The sequence below is a fragment of the Macaca nemestrina genome, chromosome 9 (genome assembly GCF_043159975.1).
Source record: "Macaca nemestrina isolate mMacNem1 chromosome 9, mMacNem.hap1, whole genome shotgun sequence".
Taxonomy (NCBI): Eukaryota; Metazoa; Chordata; class Mammalia; order Primates; family Cercopithecidae; genus Macaca; species Macaca nemestrina.
The window spans coordinates 140361155-140382758 of NC_092133.1; the positions used below are offsets into that span (position 1 = coordinate 140361155).

Sequence of the window (21604 nt, forward strand, 5' to 3'; positions counted from 1 at the left end):
CTCACTGCAAGCTCCACCTCCCAGGTTTACGCCATTCTCCTGCCTCAGCTTCCTGAGTAGCTGGGACTACAGGCGCCGCCACCTCGCCCGGCTAGTTTTTTGTATTTTTTAGTAGAGACGGGGTTTCACCATGTTAGCCAGGATGGTCTCGATCTCCTGACCTCGTGATCCGCCCGTCTCGGCCTCCCACAGTGCTGGGATTACAAGCGTGAGCCACCGCACCCGGCCGGAAACTGGCTTTCTACACATGCACCTGGGATAGCCGCAGAACCCTGGAAGCTGCCACACAGCTCAGACTGGAAGCTCATGCGGAGAGGGACTCATAGCTCACTCACAGCTGCTGGAGGCTTCCTGTAGGCTGGGAAGGTGCCTGATGTACTATTTTATGTAACTTTTCCATCAACCCTAAGACACAGGTGTTATTATTCTGCCCATTTTATATATGTGGAAGCTGCAACTCAGAGGGGCTGAGTGGCTTAAGTTCTAACATTGGGACGAGAACTTCAATGGGTGTTTATCCATCTTAAAACTCCATCACCCTCTCTAGGGGGAAGAACATGGTCCTGTGAGCACCTCCAACATTGCACCCCGGTGCTCCTAAGAGCACTTTGTGGATATCTCATTGATGCCTTCACACCAGGCAGCAACTTCAAAACACACCTAAGTCACAGCAGAGAGGGTGCACCGTTTTCCCTTTCATCACCTCTAGCAATTGGTATCCTCAGTGCAGGGGAAGACAGCTGGGGGAGAAGACAGGCCCCATCAGAGCCTGCCTCAGCTGTGGTGTGGGAGGTGAGCCTGGAGCAGTCACTGAGTCCTGCTTCCCGAACACGAGACGAATTGCTGAGAATTATCTGCATGAGCCATTTAAGAGCTAGCATCTTGGGGTGGGGTGTGGTGGCTCACACCTGTAATCCCAGTACTTTGGGAGGTTGAGGTGGGCAGATCACGAGGTCAGGAGATCAAGACCATCCTGGCTAACACGGTGAAACCCCGTCTCTACTAAAAAACAAACAAACAAACAAAAAATACAAAAAATTAGCTGGACGTGGTGCCGGGAACCTGTAGTCCCAGCTACTCGGGAGGCTGAGACAGGAGAATGGCATGAACCCAGCAGGTGGAGCTTGCAGTGAGCTGAGATAGTGCCACTGCACGCCAGCCTGGGTGACAGAGTGAAACTCCATCTAAAAAAAAAAAAAGAAGAAAAAGAAAAAGAGCTATCATCTTACATCTTTTTTTCTTTTTTTTTGTCTTCCTGAGCAATTGAGAAAAATGGTGGAATTGGCTCTATTTTTAATCTTAATTTTGAAAAAAAAAAACCACCAAACAGACCCAGAGCTGACTGTGCTGCGTGCTTACAGGAAGGCGTCTCCAGGCGTTGTGCTGCATGTGTCACGGCACGTCTGTGTGTATCATGGCATATATGCCATGTGTCCTGTGGCATGTGCCTTCCTGTGAAAGTCCAAGGGCAGAAGAACACAGGGTCCCTCTGGGCTTGTCACTGACACCTGAGCTAGGAGGACGACCTTGACGCACTTACAGTTTTGGCCGTTTTCCAGAAACATGCCCAAAATCTCCACGGCAGATGCTTTTTCGATTCCTCTTCTCGACAGCTTTCACTAAAGCAACGATCCCCCATTTGTGATTTTTCCATCATTAAGCAAAGACATATGGCCGCTTCTACCTGCCGCACTTCTGTGTAGGTGCCTCGTGCGCTGATAGCTGCGTTTGGATCTTCATTTCTCAGCCCTGCATGATTTTTAAAATGTTGTAGCTGCATTATTCATGTCTACATTATTTTTCTTACTTACCTTTTCTAATGTAATCCTACAGATGTATTCTGCCCTTTCACAAACAAGAATATATTGGGCACATTCAGTTTTCTATTGATCCTGTGTCAGGCTAAGAAAATTAGAAGATACCCTCTCATTCTAAGAATAATTTTGTATTAATAGGCAAGTATTTCAGGCAAGTCCATCTTTGGACCTGGTCCATGGTGTTTGTTCCAATGCAGAATCTTAGTTTCAATCCATTTTCTCCATTCAGTATGCAAGGAGATGACCCGGAAGTGATTGTGCGATTTCCCATGGCTCCTTGCATGGATTCGTTTGTCTTCAGTCACTCATGTCAGCCCTCTATTGCATTCATCTCTTCACTGCCCAGTTCTCAAAGTCTGGCAGGCCTCAGGCTTGAGCTGAGATGCGCAGGTACCTGGGACAGCTCAACACTGACCTAGAAATGGCTTCCTGTCCTCTCCCATCTTGTATAAAACTCACTGCCCTTAGCTGCCTCCAAACTATTGAAAATCCCTTCCAATACTTCAGTTGGTCTAAAAGCCACTTATTAAGAGGAATTGCTTCTTGCATATAAAACTTAGGACTCAGTAGACCTGTTGTACAGTAGAACAGGGGCAACCCTGGCATCCATATGCCCAACCAGCAGCGAAGGTTATGAGCAACCCTGCTTCAACAGCCTTGTACTTATTTCTCATTGCGAATATAACAAAAACTTAATGGGTTCCAACAACAAGAATTTATCAACCTATAGTTCTGGAAGTCAGAAGCATGAAATGGGTCTTATGGGCTAAAAGGAGGATGCCAGCAAAGTGCATTTCTTCGGAAGGCTCCAGGGGAGGATCTGGTTTTTGCGTTTTCTAGTTTCTAGGCACTGCCTGCCTGCCTTGGCTTATGACTCTGAAGGGGAGAAAAATTATACAGTTTGTTTTCTCAACCCTCATTCATAAGGTCTCAGTTAGGACACCTCTGTAACAAAAGGCAGGTTAACAGGGAAAAAAAGGCATACACATTTATTAAAGTGTGTGCAGACATGAAAGTCGTACACAAACTAGGAAACACAAAGGAGGGCGCAGAGGGTGGAAGCCTTTACACCATCCTGAAGTTACAGGAAGAAGCAAGGCTTTTGGCGTGAGGTGAAACAGGCTATGGGAGGGCGGGAGGAGGAGAGGTGCGGCCAGCAAGGTCGTATGTGACACAGACAAAACCTCACCGGAAGAAGCAGCTCTTGGGAAGAACAGATGGTGTCCAAGGGTAGAGGTACCTCTGTCACACCATTAAGAGTGTTAGATCTCTGGTCTCCTTTCCTGTAGTTAATCCTTCCTAAATCTGGGAAAGGGGTGCCTCAGAGAAAGCCTGTGTGCATTTGGTGTTTATGTCTCTGATGTAGGCAAAACATTTTCCCTACAGATGCAAATCTCCCCACACAAGACAGCTTGTCAGAGCTGCTTTTGTTTCATGCAGCCCTTCTGAATAGCTGTATCAAAATACGCCCAAGAAGTCTATTTTAGGGTGAAACATTCTGGGTTTCCATTAACTCCATCCTTCCATCTTCAGAGCTAGCAGCAATGCCCAGCCTGTCCCTCTCATGCCGACTTCTCTCTGTTTCTCTCTCTTTCACCTGCCTGCTGCAATTTAAAGCACCACTGTGATTCCTTAGGGCCCACTGGGGAAATCCAAGATAATCTCCCCACCTCACGATCTTTAATTTAAACACAGCTACAGAGTCCCTTTTGCCATAAAGCAACACATTAATAGGTTCCGGGGATTGGGGCATGGACATCTTAGTGAGGTGATTATTCAATCAACCACAGTCTGTCCTCTAGCGTCTAAAGATTCAAAATGCGTTCACCACCCCCTGTGCAAAATGCATTCACCCGTCTCAAGGTCTCCAAGTGTCTCCACCCAACAGTGTCTCCTCAAGTCCAAAATCTCATCGGAGACTTATCAGTTCAAAAGTCCCACATCTCATCATCTAAACCAGGTATGGATGAGACGCTGGGCATGATCCATCCCAGGTCAAAATGTCTCTCATCTGGGAGCCTGTGAGAATTGCATTTCTCACAAAATGCAATAGTAAGACTCTCCAAGGTCTTCCCATTCAAAAGATGCAGGCAGGAAAGAATAAAAGGAGTCCTCACCGGTCCCAAGCAATTTCAGAATCCAACCAGGCAAACTCCATTAGGTTTCAAGGCCTGAGAATAATGCACTGTGGCTTGAGTCTCTGCCTCACGCTGAGCCCTCGGCTCCACCCTCACAGGCATCCTTCCGTTTTTCCAAAGGGCGGTGTGGGTTTGCAGCTGAGTAGTTTTGTCCACTTGTTTTCTGCCTGTGGAGTTTGGGGACTCTGACAGTTTTCCTTCATTTCATCCCCTCTCTGTTCTGCTCATTTCAAGCTGGCAGTGTTTCTGCTGATAGAACGTTCTCAAAAACCTTATGGATCTCCTGCAAAGGCCACAGTAATTTGCATCTGTAGACTGTGAGGGCTCTCCGCAGGTCCATCCCTGGTGACCCCATCTCTACTCCTGGGCTTTGCTGCAGGGGCTGAGGGAGTTCATGAGTCACATGTTTAATTTACTCAAAGAGCCCTCAGTATGAGCGAACACTTTGACCTTTTGATCTTTCCAAGACAGTAACGAAAGGCTGTCCAGCCATACCATACCCTTGACTTTCTCTCCAGAGCATGCTTTCCTGACAGTGAGTCTCCTAATTTTGGCAGGTTTTGCAGTCTGGACAGGCTGAAAATTTTCCAAATCATTAAGTTCCAATTCTTTTTTGTTTAACAGTTATTCCCTGAGTTTATTGTTTTCTTCTCACGTTTTACTAGAATCATTAAGAAGAAGCCAGTCCACACCTTTAACGCTATGCTTGGAAGTCTTTCAGCTGACCATCCAAGTTCATCACTCATATGTCCTGCTTTCTGCAAAACAGTAGGACACAATTCCTAAGCTTTCTGCTGCTATAGGACACAATTCTTAAGCTTTCTCCTGCTGCATAAGGAGCACCTTCTTTTCTCCAGTTTTCATTAACATGCTTCTCATTTCTTTCTGAGCCATCACCAGCAGCACCTCGAAGACTCATCTTTCCACCAACCGCTGGCTCAGGATGACGTAGGTGTCTGATGATGACACAGCCTCCTCCACTGTGCTCCTCACTCCCCTCTGACCCCCACGGGCAGGGCCTTTGATGTCTGGATTTCTACTTAGGGTTTCTTTAGGGCAATCTTGCCTTTATTGTCATGCTCCTTAAATTCTTCAGCCTTTGCACATTACCTGGTTCCAAAGCCTCTCCCCAGGTTCCAAAGCTGCTCCCAAGATCTTGGCTGTTTGTTACAACAGCTCCCCACTTCAAGGGGCCCAAAGCTGTACAGGTTTCCGAAGAGCTGCTGTGGCGAATCACCAAAACTATGGCTTAATATAAGACAAATTCATCATTTTACTATTCAGAAGGTCGAAAGTCTAAAATGCATTTTACTGGGCTGGAATCAAGTGTTCTCAGGGCCACCTTCTTTCTGGGGACCTAGAGGAAGATCAATTTCCTCACTTCTCCATCTTCTAGAAGACACCTGCACTCCACGTCTCCTAGGCCTTTCTTCCGTCTTCAGGATCCATTGCTCCAACCTCTGCTTCCCTCCTCAAGTCTCTTCTCTGACCCTGATCCTCCCACCTCCCTCTTATATAATGGGAAACTCTGTGATTAAATTGGGCAGATCAGACATCCCGGAATGATCTCCACACCTCAAGAACCTAAGGCACATCTGGGAAGGCCATTGTATCACGTGAGGCAATACATTTACAGGTTCTGGGATCAGGACATGGGCCTCTTTCAGGGGCTATTCTTGCTTTTATTTTTTATTTATTTCCTTTTTTATTATTCTTTATTTCAATAGATTTTTGGGGAACATGTGGCATTTAGTTACATGAATAATTTCGTTAGTGGTGATTTGTGATATTTTGATGTACCCAGTGTGTAGTCTCTTATCCCTCACCCTTTCCCCTGAGTCCTCAAAGTCCATTGTATCATTATTATGCCTTTGCATTCCTATAGCTTAGCTCCCACTTATGAGTGAGAACATACGATATTTGGTTTTCCATTCCTGAGTTACATCACTTAGAATAATGGCCTCAATTCCATCCAGGTTCCTGCAAATGCCAGTATTTCATTCTTTTTATGGCTGAGTAGTATTCCATGGTGTGTGTGTGTGTGTGTGTGTGTGTGTGTGTGTGTCACATTTTCTTTATCCACTCATTAACTGATGGGCATTTGGGCTGGTTCCATATTTTCGCAATTGCGAATTGTGCTGCTATAAACATGCGTGTGCAAGTATCTGTTTTTTAGAATGACATTTTTTCCTTTGGGTAGATACCCAGTAATGGGATTGCTGGATCAAATGGTATTTCTACTTTTAGTTCTTTAATGAATTTCTAGGCTGTTTTCCATAGCTGCTATATTAGTTTACATTCCCACCAGCCGTAAAGAAGTGTTCAATGGGCCTTTCTTCTACTGAGCACAATACTGCACTCCGCTCTTCTGATATTTATGTAGACAGTAATAAAAGGAAAGTTGCGCAATGAAGACTTTCAGATAATTAAAGTGTGCTAAAGTCCTTGTGCTGTTCCAGACAAGAAAAAAGAGACCAAGGGTGCACTCTGTTAGAAAAAAAATCTTGTTGTAGAGAAATAACCACTAAACATTTAAAGATAGCCACTAAAAGATGAGAGATACCAAGTCAGTGGAGAAAAAGGCAGGACTATGGAATAAAGGAAGCTATCAAAATAGCAAAGGGCAAGAAAAGACGGGGAAGAAAAGGCGTGACCATGAAGGATGTACACAAATTCTAAATCCATCAGGGACCAGGAAACATACACTTCGTAATCTCATGGAAGAAGAGACAGATGTCAGTTGACTTCTCTTGCTGGTTCTGACGGTGCCAGCTGCCACATGGTGGGATGCTCTGTGGAGAGGCCCATGAGGCAAGGAATTCAGGGTGGCCGACAGCCGAAGCTCCCAGTAGCCCACCAGGGTGAGTCTTGACAACAAACTCAGCGTGGGCCCTCCTGGGAGGACCTTATGATGACCACAGCTCTGTGAGGGATGGAGGGTCAGAAGCCCCGGACACACTGTGCCCGGTTGCCTTACTCCAAGAATTGCTAGATCAAAAATGTTGTCTGAAGCCTCTAACTTTTAATTTTTTATTCTCAAGAAAGCTGCTCCTGAGAACTGTGAAAACAACTTTCTCAGTCTGACTCCACCTCACTGCTCTGCAGAGCATGAAATTATACACCTTGTAGGACCCAGAAAGGCAGGATGCCTTTTCGCTTCCAGCTCTCCATTGGGGCTCCTATGCTCTTTGAGGGGAATTCTCCAAAGCCGCACACAAATATTTTAGGGTTTTTCCTAAGAAACGATGAATCAAAACCAAAGCATAGTGTGTATAGAAAGCAATATTACACCTGCCCTGTGGAAATCTTTCCACCTCCTCCTTTCTCACTGGTCAAATCAGTATTACCTGAGTCCTAATCAGGGGACACTCAGAAATGCCCTCCCAGGGCAAACACCAAGGGTAGAGGGCAGAGGATTCTCTGATGCTCTCAGAGGCAAGAAAGCCTGAGAAACAGTTTCTACTCTTAGGTCAAGTTCCATCTGTCAAGACCTGAAGGTCGGTAAGGTGAAGTCTTCTGCAAAATAAAGACAGACAAGCATGTGCAGAGAACCCTTGATTTTAAAATTACCCTTCTGGAGACTTGACACTGTCCTAAAAGCAAAAAAGTGCATTTCCAGACTTCAAGGAAAATGCTTATCAAACAGAAAATTAAGTGCCTACCTGTTCTAAATGAATGGTTTATTCGAACAAATTATATTGCGTACTTTAGGTGATTTTGAAAGTTAGACCCCACATACATTATATAAGAATATTATATCTCTATTCATATCTGGGGAAAGAGATACAGAAACAAAAGTCTATTCGTTAAAGTCAAACTGGAAATTCAGTTTTGTGGGTTTTTTTTCCAGATGGAGTCTTGCTCTGTTGCTGAGGCTGGAATGCAGTGGTGCGATCTCTGCTCACTGCAACCTCCACTTCCTGGGTTCAAGTGATTCTCCTGCCTCAGCCTCCCGAGTAGCTGGGATTACAGGCACCCACAACCACACCTGGCTAATTTTTGTATTTTTAGTAGAGATGGGATTTCACCATGTAGATCAGGCTGGTCTTAAACTCCTGACCTCAAGCAATCCACCCACCTCAGCCTCCCAAAGTGCTGGGATTACAGGCATGAGCCACCATGCCTGGCCCTGGAAATTCAACTTATAATTTAATCCGTTATGGTAGCTAACAGAAAATAAATTTTGTTTGTGTCCAGAGAATCTGAAAAAATTGCAAAGGATTTTCATACTTAAGGAAGGAGGCTATAAATGCAAGAAGAATTTGAGTTTTGTCTATGCTACTGTTTGTTTGTTTGTTTATTGAGACAGATTCTTGTTGTGTCCCCCAGGCTGGAGTGCAGTGGTCTGATCTCGGTTCACTGCAACTTCTGCCTCCCAGGTTCAAGCAATTCTCATGCCTCAGCCTCCTGAATTGCTGGGATTACAGGCATATGTCACTATGCCCGGATAATTTTTGCATTTTTAGTAGAGATGGGATTTCACTATGTTGGCCAGACTGGTCTCAAACTCCTGACCTCAGGTGATCTGACTGCCTCAGCCTCCCAAAGTGTTGGGATTACAGGCGTGAGTCACCACGTCTGGTGATACTACTGTATAGAGGAATCTATTTTGCCTCTTTGTAAGTCTTTACACCTATGCTATATGTACCCCTGCTGGCTTTCAGCTAGCTTCTGACATACAGCAAATGTGGGGAAAGGTCACAGCACAGGCTACACTCCATCATATCCACAGCAAGGTAAACTCGAACAGCTAAAGCCTGGGGGTATGAAAATAATCTTACAAATCATAGTGGACATTCTCGGCTCTCACATGCGTGACAAGAATATTTGGGGGACCATCAGGTATCAGTAGAGGGAATTTTAAAGATCATGTGGCCTAATCTATTAATTTCACAGATGAGAGAACTGAGGCTTAGATAGATTAAAAAGACGTGTCTAAGTTGCATCATGGCAAGGTGAGAACTAGAATTCAGTCCTCACTCAGCCCTGTACACTGTTTCTTCACCTAAGTATACATATAGAAAAAAACATAGATTCTAATAACTTTTTGGACTGCAGGATTTTTCCAATGGTACAGTCATCCAAATTTAATATATTGATATTTTCATATTTTTAAAAACTTTTAAAAATATATGCACAACACAAACACATCTTGATAATTCCTATGCATTGTGTATCCAGTGCTTACACACAGAAGGGGCATTCTCTGGAGTCTGCCCTGCGTCAGAGCCTTCTCACCTCCCAGCACAAGCCAGTAACTTAAGCCTCAGTCTCCTGGCTTCGGTGCACCGGGCAGGAGATGTGGTTCCCAGGACCACTCAGCCAGGTGGTTCCTTCAGCTCTCAGCCCACAACCGAGTTCAGGCTGCAGGCTTTCCATCACAAGCCAACTACAGAGTGACGCATGTTCTCTACACATGCCGTGACTGAGTACGTTGTGTTCTGAAAATATTGGGGAGTTAATTCGTGTGTTGTGCCTACTGCTTCGTGGACCTGTGCTCATTGCATACTTACAGCCATCTACAAGGGTGTCACCATTATTTGTATCTTATTAGGCTTAGAGAGGTGAAGTGACTTGCTCAAAATAACACGGTTAGCAAATGACTGAACCCACATCCAACAGGGAGAATGTGGGAAGAAATCAACAAAGCTTATCTAACAGATATCTGCCAAGGGTTGGAAAAAATAAGATTTATTGTTGCTCCACTGAGCAGAACACAGCCCATCAGAGGTTACTGCACCTTTAACAGCATGTGCTTTTAACTGACCCATCAAAACACTGGTGGCCAAAGAGTACTAAAAAACTTGCCTGTCATACTTAATCTCTCTAGGGTTCAAAGAGAGGTGTAGAGTGAAATGACCTGTAAGACCCCTGAGCCTAAAATATAATCTAATAGACTCAGCTTTACCGCGGTCATTGAGAGGATGGCCAACAACCGGCCGCCACCGTGCAAAGCATGATTTCTCCACCATCTGCACTCCACTCGCACAAATACCCCAGTGAAACACTTCTTTCTCTCCACCCACTTTGAGTAGGATGAAATGGCACATTCCATTTTCAAAGTGGGCAGCTTGCACGTATCAGCAGTACCAGGAATTTGGAAAACGATAACGTGGAACCCACAAACTTGCTGGCTGAATTTTCTCACCCAGGTAACCCAGGTTGATTAGGGCTAGAGAGCCATGGGGATTTTAAATGCCGCTTCAAAGCCAGCCAGGAGCAGAATCAGCGCTGATTTGCATTTATGATAATGACATTTGAAAGGCTAAAGATTACAAGGTTGTTTACAGAGATGGACTTCGAAAATAATTGTATCTAAGGTCTCGTAAACATAAAAGAAAGTTGTTTTGTAGTAGATGATTGAAACAAAAACTTTCCTTTAAAGAGGAAGTAAATAGACTAGTTTCAGACAAAAACAACTTCAAAGGCAATCAGAAAATTCCGTGGAATTTTACAGAGGGAATCTCACTCAAAGAATTCTCTAAAATTGCCTAAACTTAAAAGCATTATTTTTCTTGAGACATCTAATTTAGATTGCATACCAAACCCTGTAATAAACCTCCTGCAAAGGAATAATAATAGACCATAGGCATTATATATGTTCAGTGTTCACTGCGTGTAAATACAATGATTGACCTTCCATGAACAGACAAGAGGCATAACTCCATGGTAACAGAGAAATAGAGGTCACAATCATATTTTCCAAGGCAATTTTTGGCCCTCAGGAGGGATTCACTATTTTACTTGGAGGCCATGTCACCTGAGAGTCAATGGACAACGATCAAATTTCACCTTGAGCAGGTTCTTTTGTTTACTTTCTAGTCACAAATAGCTTGGCCCTAAGTGGCGGCTCCCATTCTGGTAAGATGCGTTTATTCATCGCGTAATCACCAGTTCCCTGTACTGGGGGTGTGGATGGGGCGTCAGAGGCTCCTGCTGGTCTTTAGGGTGTCTGACCTCCATTAATCCTAGAGGTAGTATTTGGAGAGATTTTTAAAAGCTTTGTTTCTGTGACCAGCAAAACCTGAGTTTGACACTGAGGTCAGCCTCTTGCAGCCAGTGACTTAACCTGTCTTTTTGCCCCAATAAATTGTGAACAGCAGCACCCGATCTTAGAGCTGTTGTGAAAATTAAAGAAGGTGATGATTAGACAGCACCTAGCCCAATACCTGAAACTGTACCAGCACCCAGTGAGCATAGCTATTCCCGTGACCACCACACATTTACCTTATCTCAGCAGTGTGCCTGTGTCACTTTTTCGGAAAGAGTGAGCAGATGATAGAGACCATTTTAAAATATGAAATATAAGTGTATTATTTAAACAATTTCCCCTTGGCTCATATAGGTTGAAACAGAAATTATTTTGTGGGTTGTGAAGTTGAATGAGATGTATTACTAAGCTTTTACGTAACATAGGAATAAAAACCATTGTTGTATCTCTGATGCAGATACATAAAATATACAGATGCATAAATGTTCATATGTGTCTGTATATATATACATATAAATTTAGTCATTTCATAGATCTTGGGTAAATGACATTAACAAGCAAAATACAGAGGAGAATTTCATTTGTTATGAATAATAAATATATTACAGAAACAAAACGGCAGCATCAAAAACAGCACTTTAGCAAGTATGGAGTTTGTAATAAAAAGCTTTTTTATAGGCTAATGTCAAGACATTCACAGCAGTTTAACTGAAGAATCTGCAAAATTTAGCAGTTATTCCAATCCCTTCTATGTTAAGGATTACCTTTAAATCAATATCTCATTTTCTCTCTAAAATCTATTGAAAGAAAGAAAAAAAAAAAAACACAACAGAACCATGATTGTTCCTCTGGCTAATGGTGCCACACGTAAAATGCTCAATCACAGGGTGACTTGAAAAGGTTCAAAGCAGAACTTCCAAATTTAAGCTGCTATTGCTTTCCCTGGAAACTGAAGGAAAGAGGCCAATAGCTATTTGACAGTGAAGTTAGAATTTTTATAAAATATTTTCTTTGAAAAATCCATTATATATATAAAATATATATTTTATATTATATATTATATATTTTATATATAATATATAATATATAATATATAAATATATTATATATTATATATTATAATATATAATATATAAATATATAAAATATATTATATATTTATAAAATATATATTATATATAATATATTTTTATGTAATATATATTATATATAATATATGTAATATATTTATACATATTATATATATATAAATATATATAAAATATACATATTTTAGAGTTTTGCTCTTGTTGCCCAGGCTGATATGTGTGGTGCGATCTCGGCTTACTGCAACCTCCACCTCCCAGGTTCAAGCAATTCTCCTGCTTCAGCCTCTCATGTAGCTGGGATTACAGGCACCAACCATCATGCCCGGCTAATTTTTGTATTTTTAGTAGAGATGAGGTTTCACCATGTTGGCCAGGCTGGTCTCGAACTCCTGACCTCAGGTGATCTGCCTGCCTTAGTGTCCCAGAGTACTTGAATTACAGGCATGAGTTGCCGTGCCCAGCCAAAAATCCATAATATATTTCTATAGTGTCTTCTTTACTGTGAATTCTCTAAGACAAACAACTATGTATATTAAAACAACGATGTATATCACAGAATTTAGGTGATTTAGGTCTTTATTAAACAACCCTTCACTCTCTTCTCCTCTGAACATGATGAACCTCCCTAAGGAATAAAGTCAGGACATTTTAAGGGTTTGGGCAAATGAATCATTTTACCTTCAATTTCAGAAAATAGGTCTTAATGAAAGCAAAAAGAAATCTCATTTTCCAAGTGATATGACACATCAGGAGAAACACAGGCTTTAGAGAATATACACACTTAAAAATGGATTATTTGCAATTTTTAAGCACAAAATGCACATCAGGAGAAACACAGGCTTCTAGAGAATATACACACTTAAAAATTGATTATTCACAATTTTTAAGCATAAAACAAGACACAGTGTGTGCACACACGTGCACTGCTGCTTTCTGTTGCTGGACGCGGGCACTGTCTTTGGGGCTGTCGTCCTTGCTAGCTAGTCAACACTGCACTTGTGTTGTAGCCTTCAAGGCCTAACCCTGGTTTCTGACATTACTTGGCAGGGTTGCTATGGGAACAGTGACTTTGTGTGTCCCTGAGGGAACAAAGGGGGATTGCCATTAGCGGACTTCAGAGCGGGCCTGGTGCCCTATTGGTACAGGATTGCAGAACAGCACATTCAACGTTATGGCCAAGGCGAAATTCCATGCATACTCCACATGTCTTCTTCCAGCAAACACGTCTTTAGTGCATGTTATTGCCACAGCCTTGGGACAGGGGCCAGGACAACAGCGAGACTTTTCAGGGCTGGGCAGGGATCGCCCGTCAAGAGCAAGGGGCAGGGTTTTGAATCATGTCTTTTGTCTTCTGAATCCCAAATGACAGCTGTTTCCAGGAAATTTCAGTTTCTGTTGTCATTTTTTTTTTTTTAATGTTGGGGTATGTGTAAGACTAATTTTAAAGTCCACGAACAATCAGTCAGATAGCAGTCTGACTTTCCCAATTCCTGCCCAAAACCAAAATGAGCTAAACTCACGCACCTGGCTAATGGGTACAGACCACTTTTGTGAAAAATTAGAGGCAATTTGAGAAATCTATTTAATAGATTTAATAATGATTTATTCTTTAATAATGTTTAATTATGATTAAAAGTAAAGCTATTACACCCAGCGAGTTTGCTCCTATAACTATATAACTGTTCACAGACAGAATATCTTCATTTAGGACATTCCCTTTATTAATTTGACCTTAAAATATTTTGACTTTATTATGCATAACATTCATATGGTAAAACACATGAGTCACAAGTATCTGATTCATTTACAGAAAAAATGAGCACATAAATACAAGTATCATTCAGATCAAGTAATAGAACATTATTACCATTCCAGAACCCTCCTTCATACCCTTGCAATCATAGCCCTTCAAAAGGTAACCAGGCAAGGCATAGTGGCTCATGCCTATAATCCCAGCACGTTGGGAGGCTGAGGTAGGAGGACTGCTTGAACTCAGGAGTTCAAGACCAGCCTGGGCAACATGGCAAAACTCAGCCTTTATTTATTTATTTAATTTATTTATTATTATTATTACAAAAATAATAATAATAAATAAATAAACACAAAAATTAGCTGGACGTGGTGGTGTGCGCCTATAGTCCCAGCTAGTGGGGAGCCTGAGGTAGGAGGATCACTTGAGCCAGGGAGGCTGCAGTGAGCCAAGAGCGTGCCACTGCACTCCAGCCTGGGCAACAGAGTGAGACCCTGTCTCAAAACAAAATAAAACAGAACAAAACACAATAGATAGCCACTCTTCTGATGTCTGTCATTATAAACTTATTTTACTGTGTTTTTTTTACTTTACATATATATATAGAATTATATGTATCAAAGAGAATATACTGACTCAGCAATCTGTCTTATGGGTATTCATCTGTAGTTATTTTTCATTGCTGTCTACATTCTGTGGTATGAATATAAACACGATATAGCGTAATACTATTCATGGACATTTGAGCTGTTTCCAGCTCGGGGCTCTTTATGGAAAAAGCTACTGTAAACATTTTCACCAATATCTTTTCTGTTGGTACTAGGCATGCTTTTCTCGTGGGTATATTCAGAGATGAGGAATGTTTGTTCACTGGGTAAGCCTAAATTCCTTTTAGTAGATACTGCAAATAGTTCCACAAAGTACCCTTTCCAGGTAGATTAGGCTCTGGCCAGAGTTAATGAGAGTCCATCTTTGTCAACACTTTGAATTGTCAGACTTTTTTTTTTTTTCTTTTTTTGTGCCGTTTTGGCAGGTGTGCTATCTCATTCTCATTCATTCATTGTCATTTTAATTTGTACTCAGAAGATCCTTGGTGCTCACCATTCAGAGCACTTATTTGGAGGATGTGTGTGTGTAGTGACTTTTGAAGTTTTCAGGCCATTTTGCCTTCAATTGAATGTTCTTTTCCTATTAGTTTGTAGTAGTTCTTTATATATATTCTATGTGTGAACCTTTGTTGAATATATATACTATAACTATCTTCTACACTGTGGTCTGCCTTTTGATTCTCTTAATGGTATATTCTGTAACACAGAGTTCTAATTTAAAGCACTAGTTTTCAGTCCTTTTTTCTTCTGTGGTAAGTCCTCTGTGTATATGTTTATTGTTTTAGAAATCTTTGATTTCTCCAAGGTCTTCTCAGTATGTTTTCATGACCGCTTTTAGAAAATAGTTTTGCTGATTTTTCTCATTTCAATCCAAAACAGCTGGAATGATTTTTGTTTATTGTGTGAGGTAGGGATCAAAGGCTTTTTAAAAATATGGATATACAATGGAAACAATCCATACATATAAGAAAGATTGTTTTCCCTCAATGCACAGCAAAGAGGTTTTTTCCCTCTTATTTCTTTCCTCACAAATCATGTGAATAGTAAATGTGGATTTTCTTCTGCACTCTATTCTATGACACTGACTTATTTGTCTGTTCTCACACCAATCAGCGCTATGCCATTTTCATTGCTGCAGCTTTAAGATGGTTTGAGATCTGAGAGTAAAAGACCTCTAACCTTCTTTTATATTCTCAGTTTGTCTTCATTATTTTTGATCCTTTTTGTTTTCATATACATTTTAGGATCAGCTTTTCAATTTGTAAAACAGAAGGACTGAGATTATGAGAGGAGTTACACTGAATTTTTAAATCAATTTGGGAGAATAAACTTAATTACAATATTGATTCTTAGAATCCTTCAATAATGTATACTGTTTATTTTCTTAAGACTTCTTGAATATCTCTCAGTAATGTTTAGTTTTCTGTGTAAAAGACTCTTGCACACATTGCTTTTATTCCTAGAAACTTTATTTTATCTGCTACTGTAAATGTTTTCACTTTAAATAAAATTTTTAAACAGTTCATTAAAGTATATGGAAACACACTCGATTTCTCACATTAGCCTCTCATCAGTAACGCGGTTAAACTCACCGACTTATTCTAAGAGTTGATCTGTATATCCGAATACATTTTCTATCCATGCAATCATGCTGACTATACAAAATCACAGTTTTACTTTGTCTTTCCAATTCTCATGACTTTTCCTTTGTTTGCCTTATTGCAGTGAAGAGAACCTCCCATGTACTATCGTGTAGAAGTTGTAGTAGACGCTGTGGTCTTTCCAACAACAAACAAAGTAAGCTTTTGAAGTTTTATTATCAAGTATGACAACCTCTGTAGGGTTTTCTTGAGATACCCTTTATCGGATAAACGAAACTTCTCTCCGTAGTTTGCTACCAATTTTATTTTGAACAGGTGTTGAAAATACCAAGTGCTCATTTTGTGCCTACCGAGATGCTCCTGTGACGTTTAATGGTAATATAATAAATCACAATTGTTTGAATTTTAAATCTTAGCACACATTTATAGAATAAACCCAACTTGGTTGTAATGTATAATTCTTTTTATATGCCACAGATTTGGTTTGTTAATATTTTGTCTAGGAGTTTTGTATCTATGCTTATGAGAACAATCTGCCTCTCATTTTCCTATCTTACAACGTCTTTGTGAAGTTCTGTTATTAAGATTGCGCTGGCCTCGTGCAGAGAGTCTGAAGTGTTCCTGCCTCTGCCATTTTCTGGTTGAGTTCATGGACGGTTAGTGCCAGCTCTCCCTCCAGTGTGTTTAGTGATTGAATGATTCGGTCCTCCGGACTTGACTTTTCTTACTGAGAATGTTTCAAATTATAGGTTCAATTCCATCCATAAAAATGGAATTATAAAGATTTTGTACTTATTGTTTTAGTTCTGGAAAGTGGTATTTTTCAAGGAATCTGCTCATGCCATCTAAGATTTCAAATTGATTTGCAAAACATTGGTCATGATACTCTCTGTTTCCTAATCCAAAGAACCTGCAAATATGTTTTGTACCTGGTAAAAGGAACTTGGCAGAGATGACTAAATCGAGGATCCAGTCATGCTAACATCTCACAAGTAAGTATCTCTGTTCCAACCCTCTTCCCTGAGCTTGAGACCCTCAACGCCCCAGCACAGCGCTGCTAACCAAGTGTCTTACCATCTTGGATGTTCCACAGGGAGGAACCAAACCTTTGAGCATCTGTGCATCTCCCTCTCCTTCCTTTCCTGGATTCCTCTATCTCAATCAGATCATCATCTACTCAGGTCCTTCACCCACAACTGGGTTTATTTTAGTTATTTGTTTAACATTTAGTGGCTTCACATTATTCCTGCAGAAAAAAAGAAAAAAAAAAGTGAATTTTTTACCCAGGTCTGCAAAAGCTTCTAAGACATGACCTGTAGCCACCCACACCTGGAAGCTCCAGCCTTGTCTCTCCCCAGTTCACTCAGTAAGCACTGGACACAGGCTGAGGTGGGACTTGCATGCCGGTGGCTTACTCTGCCTGGAAACCTCCTTTCTCTCTCCCCACTTCCTAGGCTCCGCTCAGGTGCTATTTTACCGTAAACCCTCCAGGCTGTTCTCTCTGGAATGCCTCTCTCTTCTTCCCTTTACCTTCCATCTGAATTGCAGGATGTCTTCTTCCTAACAGTCAGGACGGGTCTTCATAGCGTTTATCCTGCTTTGCCATCTGCATGTCCCACAGGGCTGAGAGCTACAAGGAGCCCGAATCACACCTCCAACTCCCCCAGAGTACGGGAACGGGTTCGGAATGTTCTTCCTGAAGGTAGGATATAACATGAAGAGTGGTTATTTCTGGGTTATGGAATGAAGAGTAATTTTTTTGTTTTCTTTATTAGACATTACCAAATGAACCTGCTTGGTGTTAACCACATATGGCTTTTATAATCGGAAAAACAAAACAAAACTGACAGTAAAAATACATAGAGGAAGCATTTATTATGTAAAATATTATCGTTAAAACTGCGTTGGTATTAAATGATGGTGATTAGAGGGTATTACCTCTGTCTTCAAATTGGAAAGCCTCAGCTGTCCAGAACAATGATTTGCCCAAACACTCCATTTAATTCGAGTTGCACTGTCTGTATTTTGTAACAATAAGATTGTTGCTTCTATACCCTACACATGTGCAGAGAGATGAAGGGAAGGTATATACTTCCAACTTCATTTCTAATCTTGGGTCCAAGTCAAGGGATTTTATTTCCAATGCTTGGTCTTTACAATTTTTCTTTTTTCTCATTTCTCCTTGATTTTCCAAAAGGGAAAAGGGGGAACTTCTGGGTTTTGTTTTCAGCATTATTCCCAAAAGACTTCAAATGAACGTACAGGACTCCGGGTTGAACACAGTTGCCTTTCTGGCCTGAGGGTATAAACTTTTTCTTAGGCAAATTCCCTGCTGACTTCCCAAAATAGCAGATAGTAAATGTGGTCCCATATGTTTTGGTTCTAAACAGATGTATTTATGTGGATTTGTAAGTGAGTCACATCTATACTGTTATTTTACTCTAGAGTAATTGGGCCAGGCACTGTGGCTCACGCCTGTAATCCCAGCATTTTGGGAGGCCAAGGTGGGAGGATCACCTGAGGTCAGGAGGTCGAGATCAGCCTGGTCAACATGGTGAAACCCCTTCTCTACTAAAAAATACAAAAATTAGCCTGGCATGGTGGTGCGCACCTATAGTCCCAGCTCCTTTAGGAGGTTGAAGCAGGATAATTGCTTGAACTAGGGTGGTGGAGGTTGCAGTAAGCTGAAATTGTGCTACTGCACTCCAGCCTGGGTGACAGAGTGAGACTCCATCTCAAAAAATAAATAAATAACACAAATAAATAAGTAGAGTAATTGGCAGAGTATTAAGGAGTCATTCTCCTGCCAGCCATGCTGAATGCACACACCCTCGTGGCAGTGAACAGCATCCTCTGGATGTGAGCTTAGTGCTGAGGACCAGCACGCCTTTGCTAGTGTCCTCAAAGGGAAGGCCCCCAAGGCTTGGAGAGCTGACACGCTGCCCGGGCTCTCAGACTCGTGCTACTTGAAAGTCTCTTCTCTCCTTTGTCTCGTGACCACTATGGTGCAGGTTCTGTCTGCATCTTTCCCATCCTCCCCACCTTCCCCCAACAGTTGCCCTCAAGCTTCAGTTCCTAAAGTAGAAAAGAAATAAAAATAAAGCCAAACCAGTACGATGACTCACTGGTGAGCCAAGTATAATTTTCCTTTAATACTGCACAGCATATAAGGCTAATTTTGAGACAGCTCACTTTCCCCCATGGAATAGCCAGATAAAGTCACTTTCTTGAGGAAATACAGCTGCTTCCAAAGAGAAAAGAAATGACTTTCTCTGTGGTGATCGCCTGTTTGGAAGGTCCCAAGGCTACCTTCAGTGCCCCCTTCGCCACCTCCTCCACTGGGAGTATCGCAGGAGTCGAAATCCCAAGCGTGGTTCTTCCACAGCCTCTTTCTCATGGCCTGAAATGTGCTTTTACTGGAAAACACTCGGATACGTCCTGAAGCTAAGTGCTTCTTAGAATACGCTGTGATGTAACGAAGCAGAACACGATGGAAATCACCCTGTAAAAGCCGAGTGAGGGCAAGCATTCCCCAACCAGGCAGCGTGAGGCTTGCCTGACGTTCACGCACTTCTAACAAGAAACGAGGTAGCTCACACTCAACGCCGTTACTTAAGTAAGGTTAATGGAACAGCAGAGAGGAAAAAGCACAAGAACTGAGGAAGACACAGAGCCACGGGCTCCCCGCCAAACACCTTTGGTGATTGCTACAGAAGACAACACAGGGAATCTGCCCTTAACTCCTTGAAAACAGGATGTGAGCAAGTTTTCAGTGTTAACAGGAACCGAGACAAAAACGTTCACATATTTTGTTAGCATCTGTGCTTTGGGACATGAGCTACGTTCTTGAAAATTCTGAGTTTGGGCTACGTGATTTTATGAGGCAGAGAATTCACAATAAAGCCGTATACAATCATTTGTTCTATGATGGAAATGTTCAAAGAAATAATCTCTTCCTGGGTACAAAAGTGGACATTAGGATTGACTGGAAAGATTAGCCCTCTTTATATACAAAAACAGGTTTGGGGAGAGGATCGTCGAAGAGGTGGAGAGGCAGCCTCAGAGAGAGAGAGAGAACAACCTCGGATGAGTCACTCAACTCTGCTAAACTTCAACTTATCCCTGTGAAAATGAGGATAATGATACCTGTTCTTACGATGTCAGGCAGGTGTCATGGTTATGACAGCAAATGAGAGGCTTCATGTGAAAGCGTTAACCAACCTGGAGACAGTATTTACTCCCACTGAAGGCAGCTCTGTTCATGAGCTTTGGCACAGAAACTGGTTTTCAGAAACAAATCCGTTAGAAAAAAGGTACTCAAAGTTTATTTATATAGAGTTTGTTTGCATTACATTCCTAGAAACAATGTTTGGTTTTCCAAAGAGCGTAGATACACTATGTTTGGCTGTAACATGATAATTGTGTTTCCAAGAAAGCTTATACTGCTAGAGATTATTTTATAAACTATTGATTCTGTGGGAAAAGTTTGGGAATGAAAGTTGGATGGTTTCAGATTTACAACTGAATCATTTTGCAGATAGGCATTTTAGTAAGTAGGAGATTCAGTATCACAGATGTCTAAAGGTAAGCCTCCACATCACGGAGTGATTCTTTCATTTGAATGCACTGATGCTTTTCACACAGAGTGGCCTTTGCCTCCAATCTACACCAGTACCATCATTTTACAGGCATCTCATGCATTCTAGATAATTTTCTCACTCACTATCACAATGTTGAATGCACAGAGCTACTCCAAGTGTCTCTATTGCCTGGACAATAACCCTGGGTAACAACCAATTACTGGCTTCTCGGGCAAATTCCGTTCCCAGAATAATCTATCTCTTTTTAGCCATTTAAAATAATACAGCCTCTTGCTGTAGAATTAATGTCTGTATTGACTTTCATTTCAATTTTTAAAACAAATTAAACTTCCCGAAACCCATTTCCAGGTTAGACTGAATAGCAACAGTGGCGATGATAATAATAGTAATAAAATGGTTCTTACTTATTGAGTGCTTACTCTAATGCTTCAGCAGCATTTCAGTGTCACTGGTGAAGGTCATTTGGTATTGCAGTATTTTACAGGGAACAAGCACATCAGAAAACCGCTTATGTGTGGTTCAGCTGCAGTCTATATTCCCTGAGCTACTAAATTGTAGCCACAAACCAGGGACCCAAATAATAACAAGAACATCTCTAATCCCTGAGTGTTTAACCTAGGTGAAACTTGCTAAATGCTTTGTGTATAGATTATCTTACTTAACCTGAACAATGAAAGTTAAGAGATAGGTACAGTTATGCTCATTTTATAGGTTAAAAACACTAAGCTTCAGAAAATTGAGTATCTCCTCTAGAATATTACAGCTAGGAATGTATCAAATCATGATTTGAACCTAGGTATGGGCAACTTCAACATTTCAACTTTAAATCACGGCTTCATTTGAGGGGAACAAAAGAATTGTTATAAATTATTTTATGTGTCTCAACAGAGCAGAATGTTTAAATTTCTGTTAAACATAGACTACCCTACAAAGTGGGGTATGAATTATAAAACAAACAACTTTATTAGAGCCACACTCAGTTTGCCCATATCCTAAGCTATCATCCGCTT

At 41.4% G+C, this 21604-nt stretch overlaps 2 long non-coding RNA genes across 23 annotated transcripts in view; one reads left to right on the top strand and one right to left on the bottom strand.

Moving 5' to 3' along the window:
- Positions 1-1392: 1392 nt before the first annotated feature.
- LOC139356433 (uncharacterized) overlaps positions 1393-21604 on the bottom strand; it is a 152910-nt gene continuing 132698 nt past the window's right edge. The window contains exons 3-5 of the long non-coding RNA XR_011608376.1: positions 17524-17689; positions 17068-17239; positions 1393-1749 (exon numbers count right to left, since the gene is read on the bottom strand). This is a non-coding gene — a long non-coding RNA (uncharacterized lncRNA). The remainder of the gene's footprint in view (positions 1750-17067; positions 17240-17523; positions 17690-21604) is intronic.
- Positions 10652-21604, top strand: part of LOC139356432 (uncharacterized) — a 30220-nt gene continuing 19267 nt past the window's right edge. For 8 of the 22 annotated variants that reach the window (XR_011608357.1, XR_011608360.1, XR_011608354.1 and 5 more), the window contains exons 1-7: positions 10652-10816; positions 14608-14658; positions 16118-16189; positions 16901-16985; positions 17087-17174; positions 17281-17359; positions 17542-17695. This is a non-coding gene — a long non-coding RNA (uncharacterized lncRNA). Of the gene's footprint in view, positions 10817-14607; positions 14659-16117; positions 16190-16308; positions 16369-16900; positions 16986-17086; positions 17175-17280; positions 17360-17541; positions 17696-21604 lie in introns of all 22 variants that reach the window. The other 14 variants (XR_011608358.1, XR_011608366.1, XR_011608370.1 and 11 more) reach the window with 9 other exon arrangements.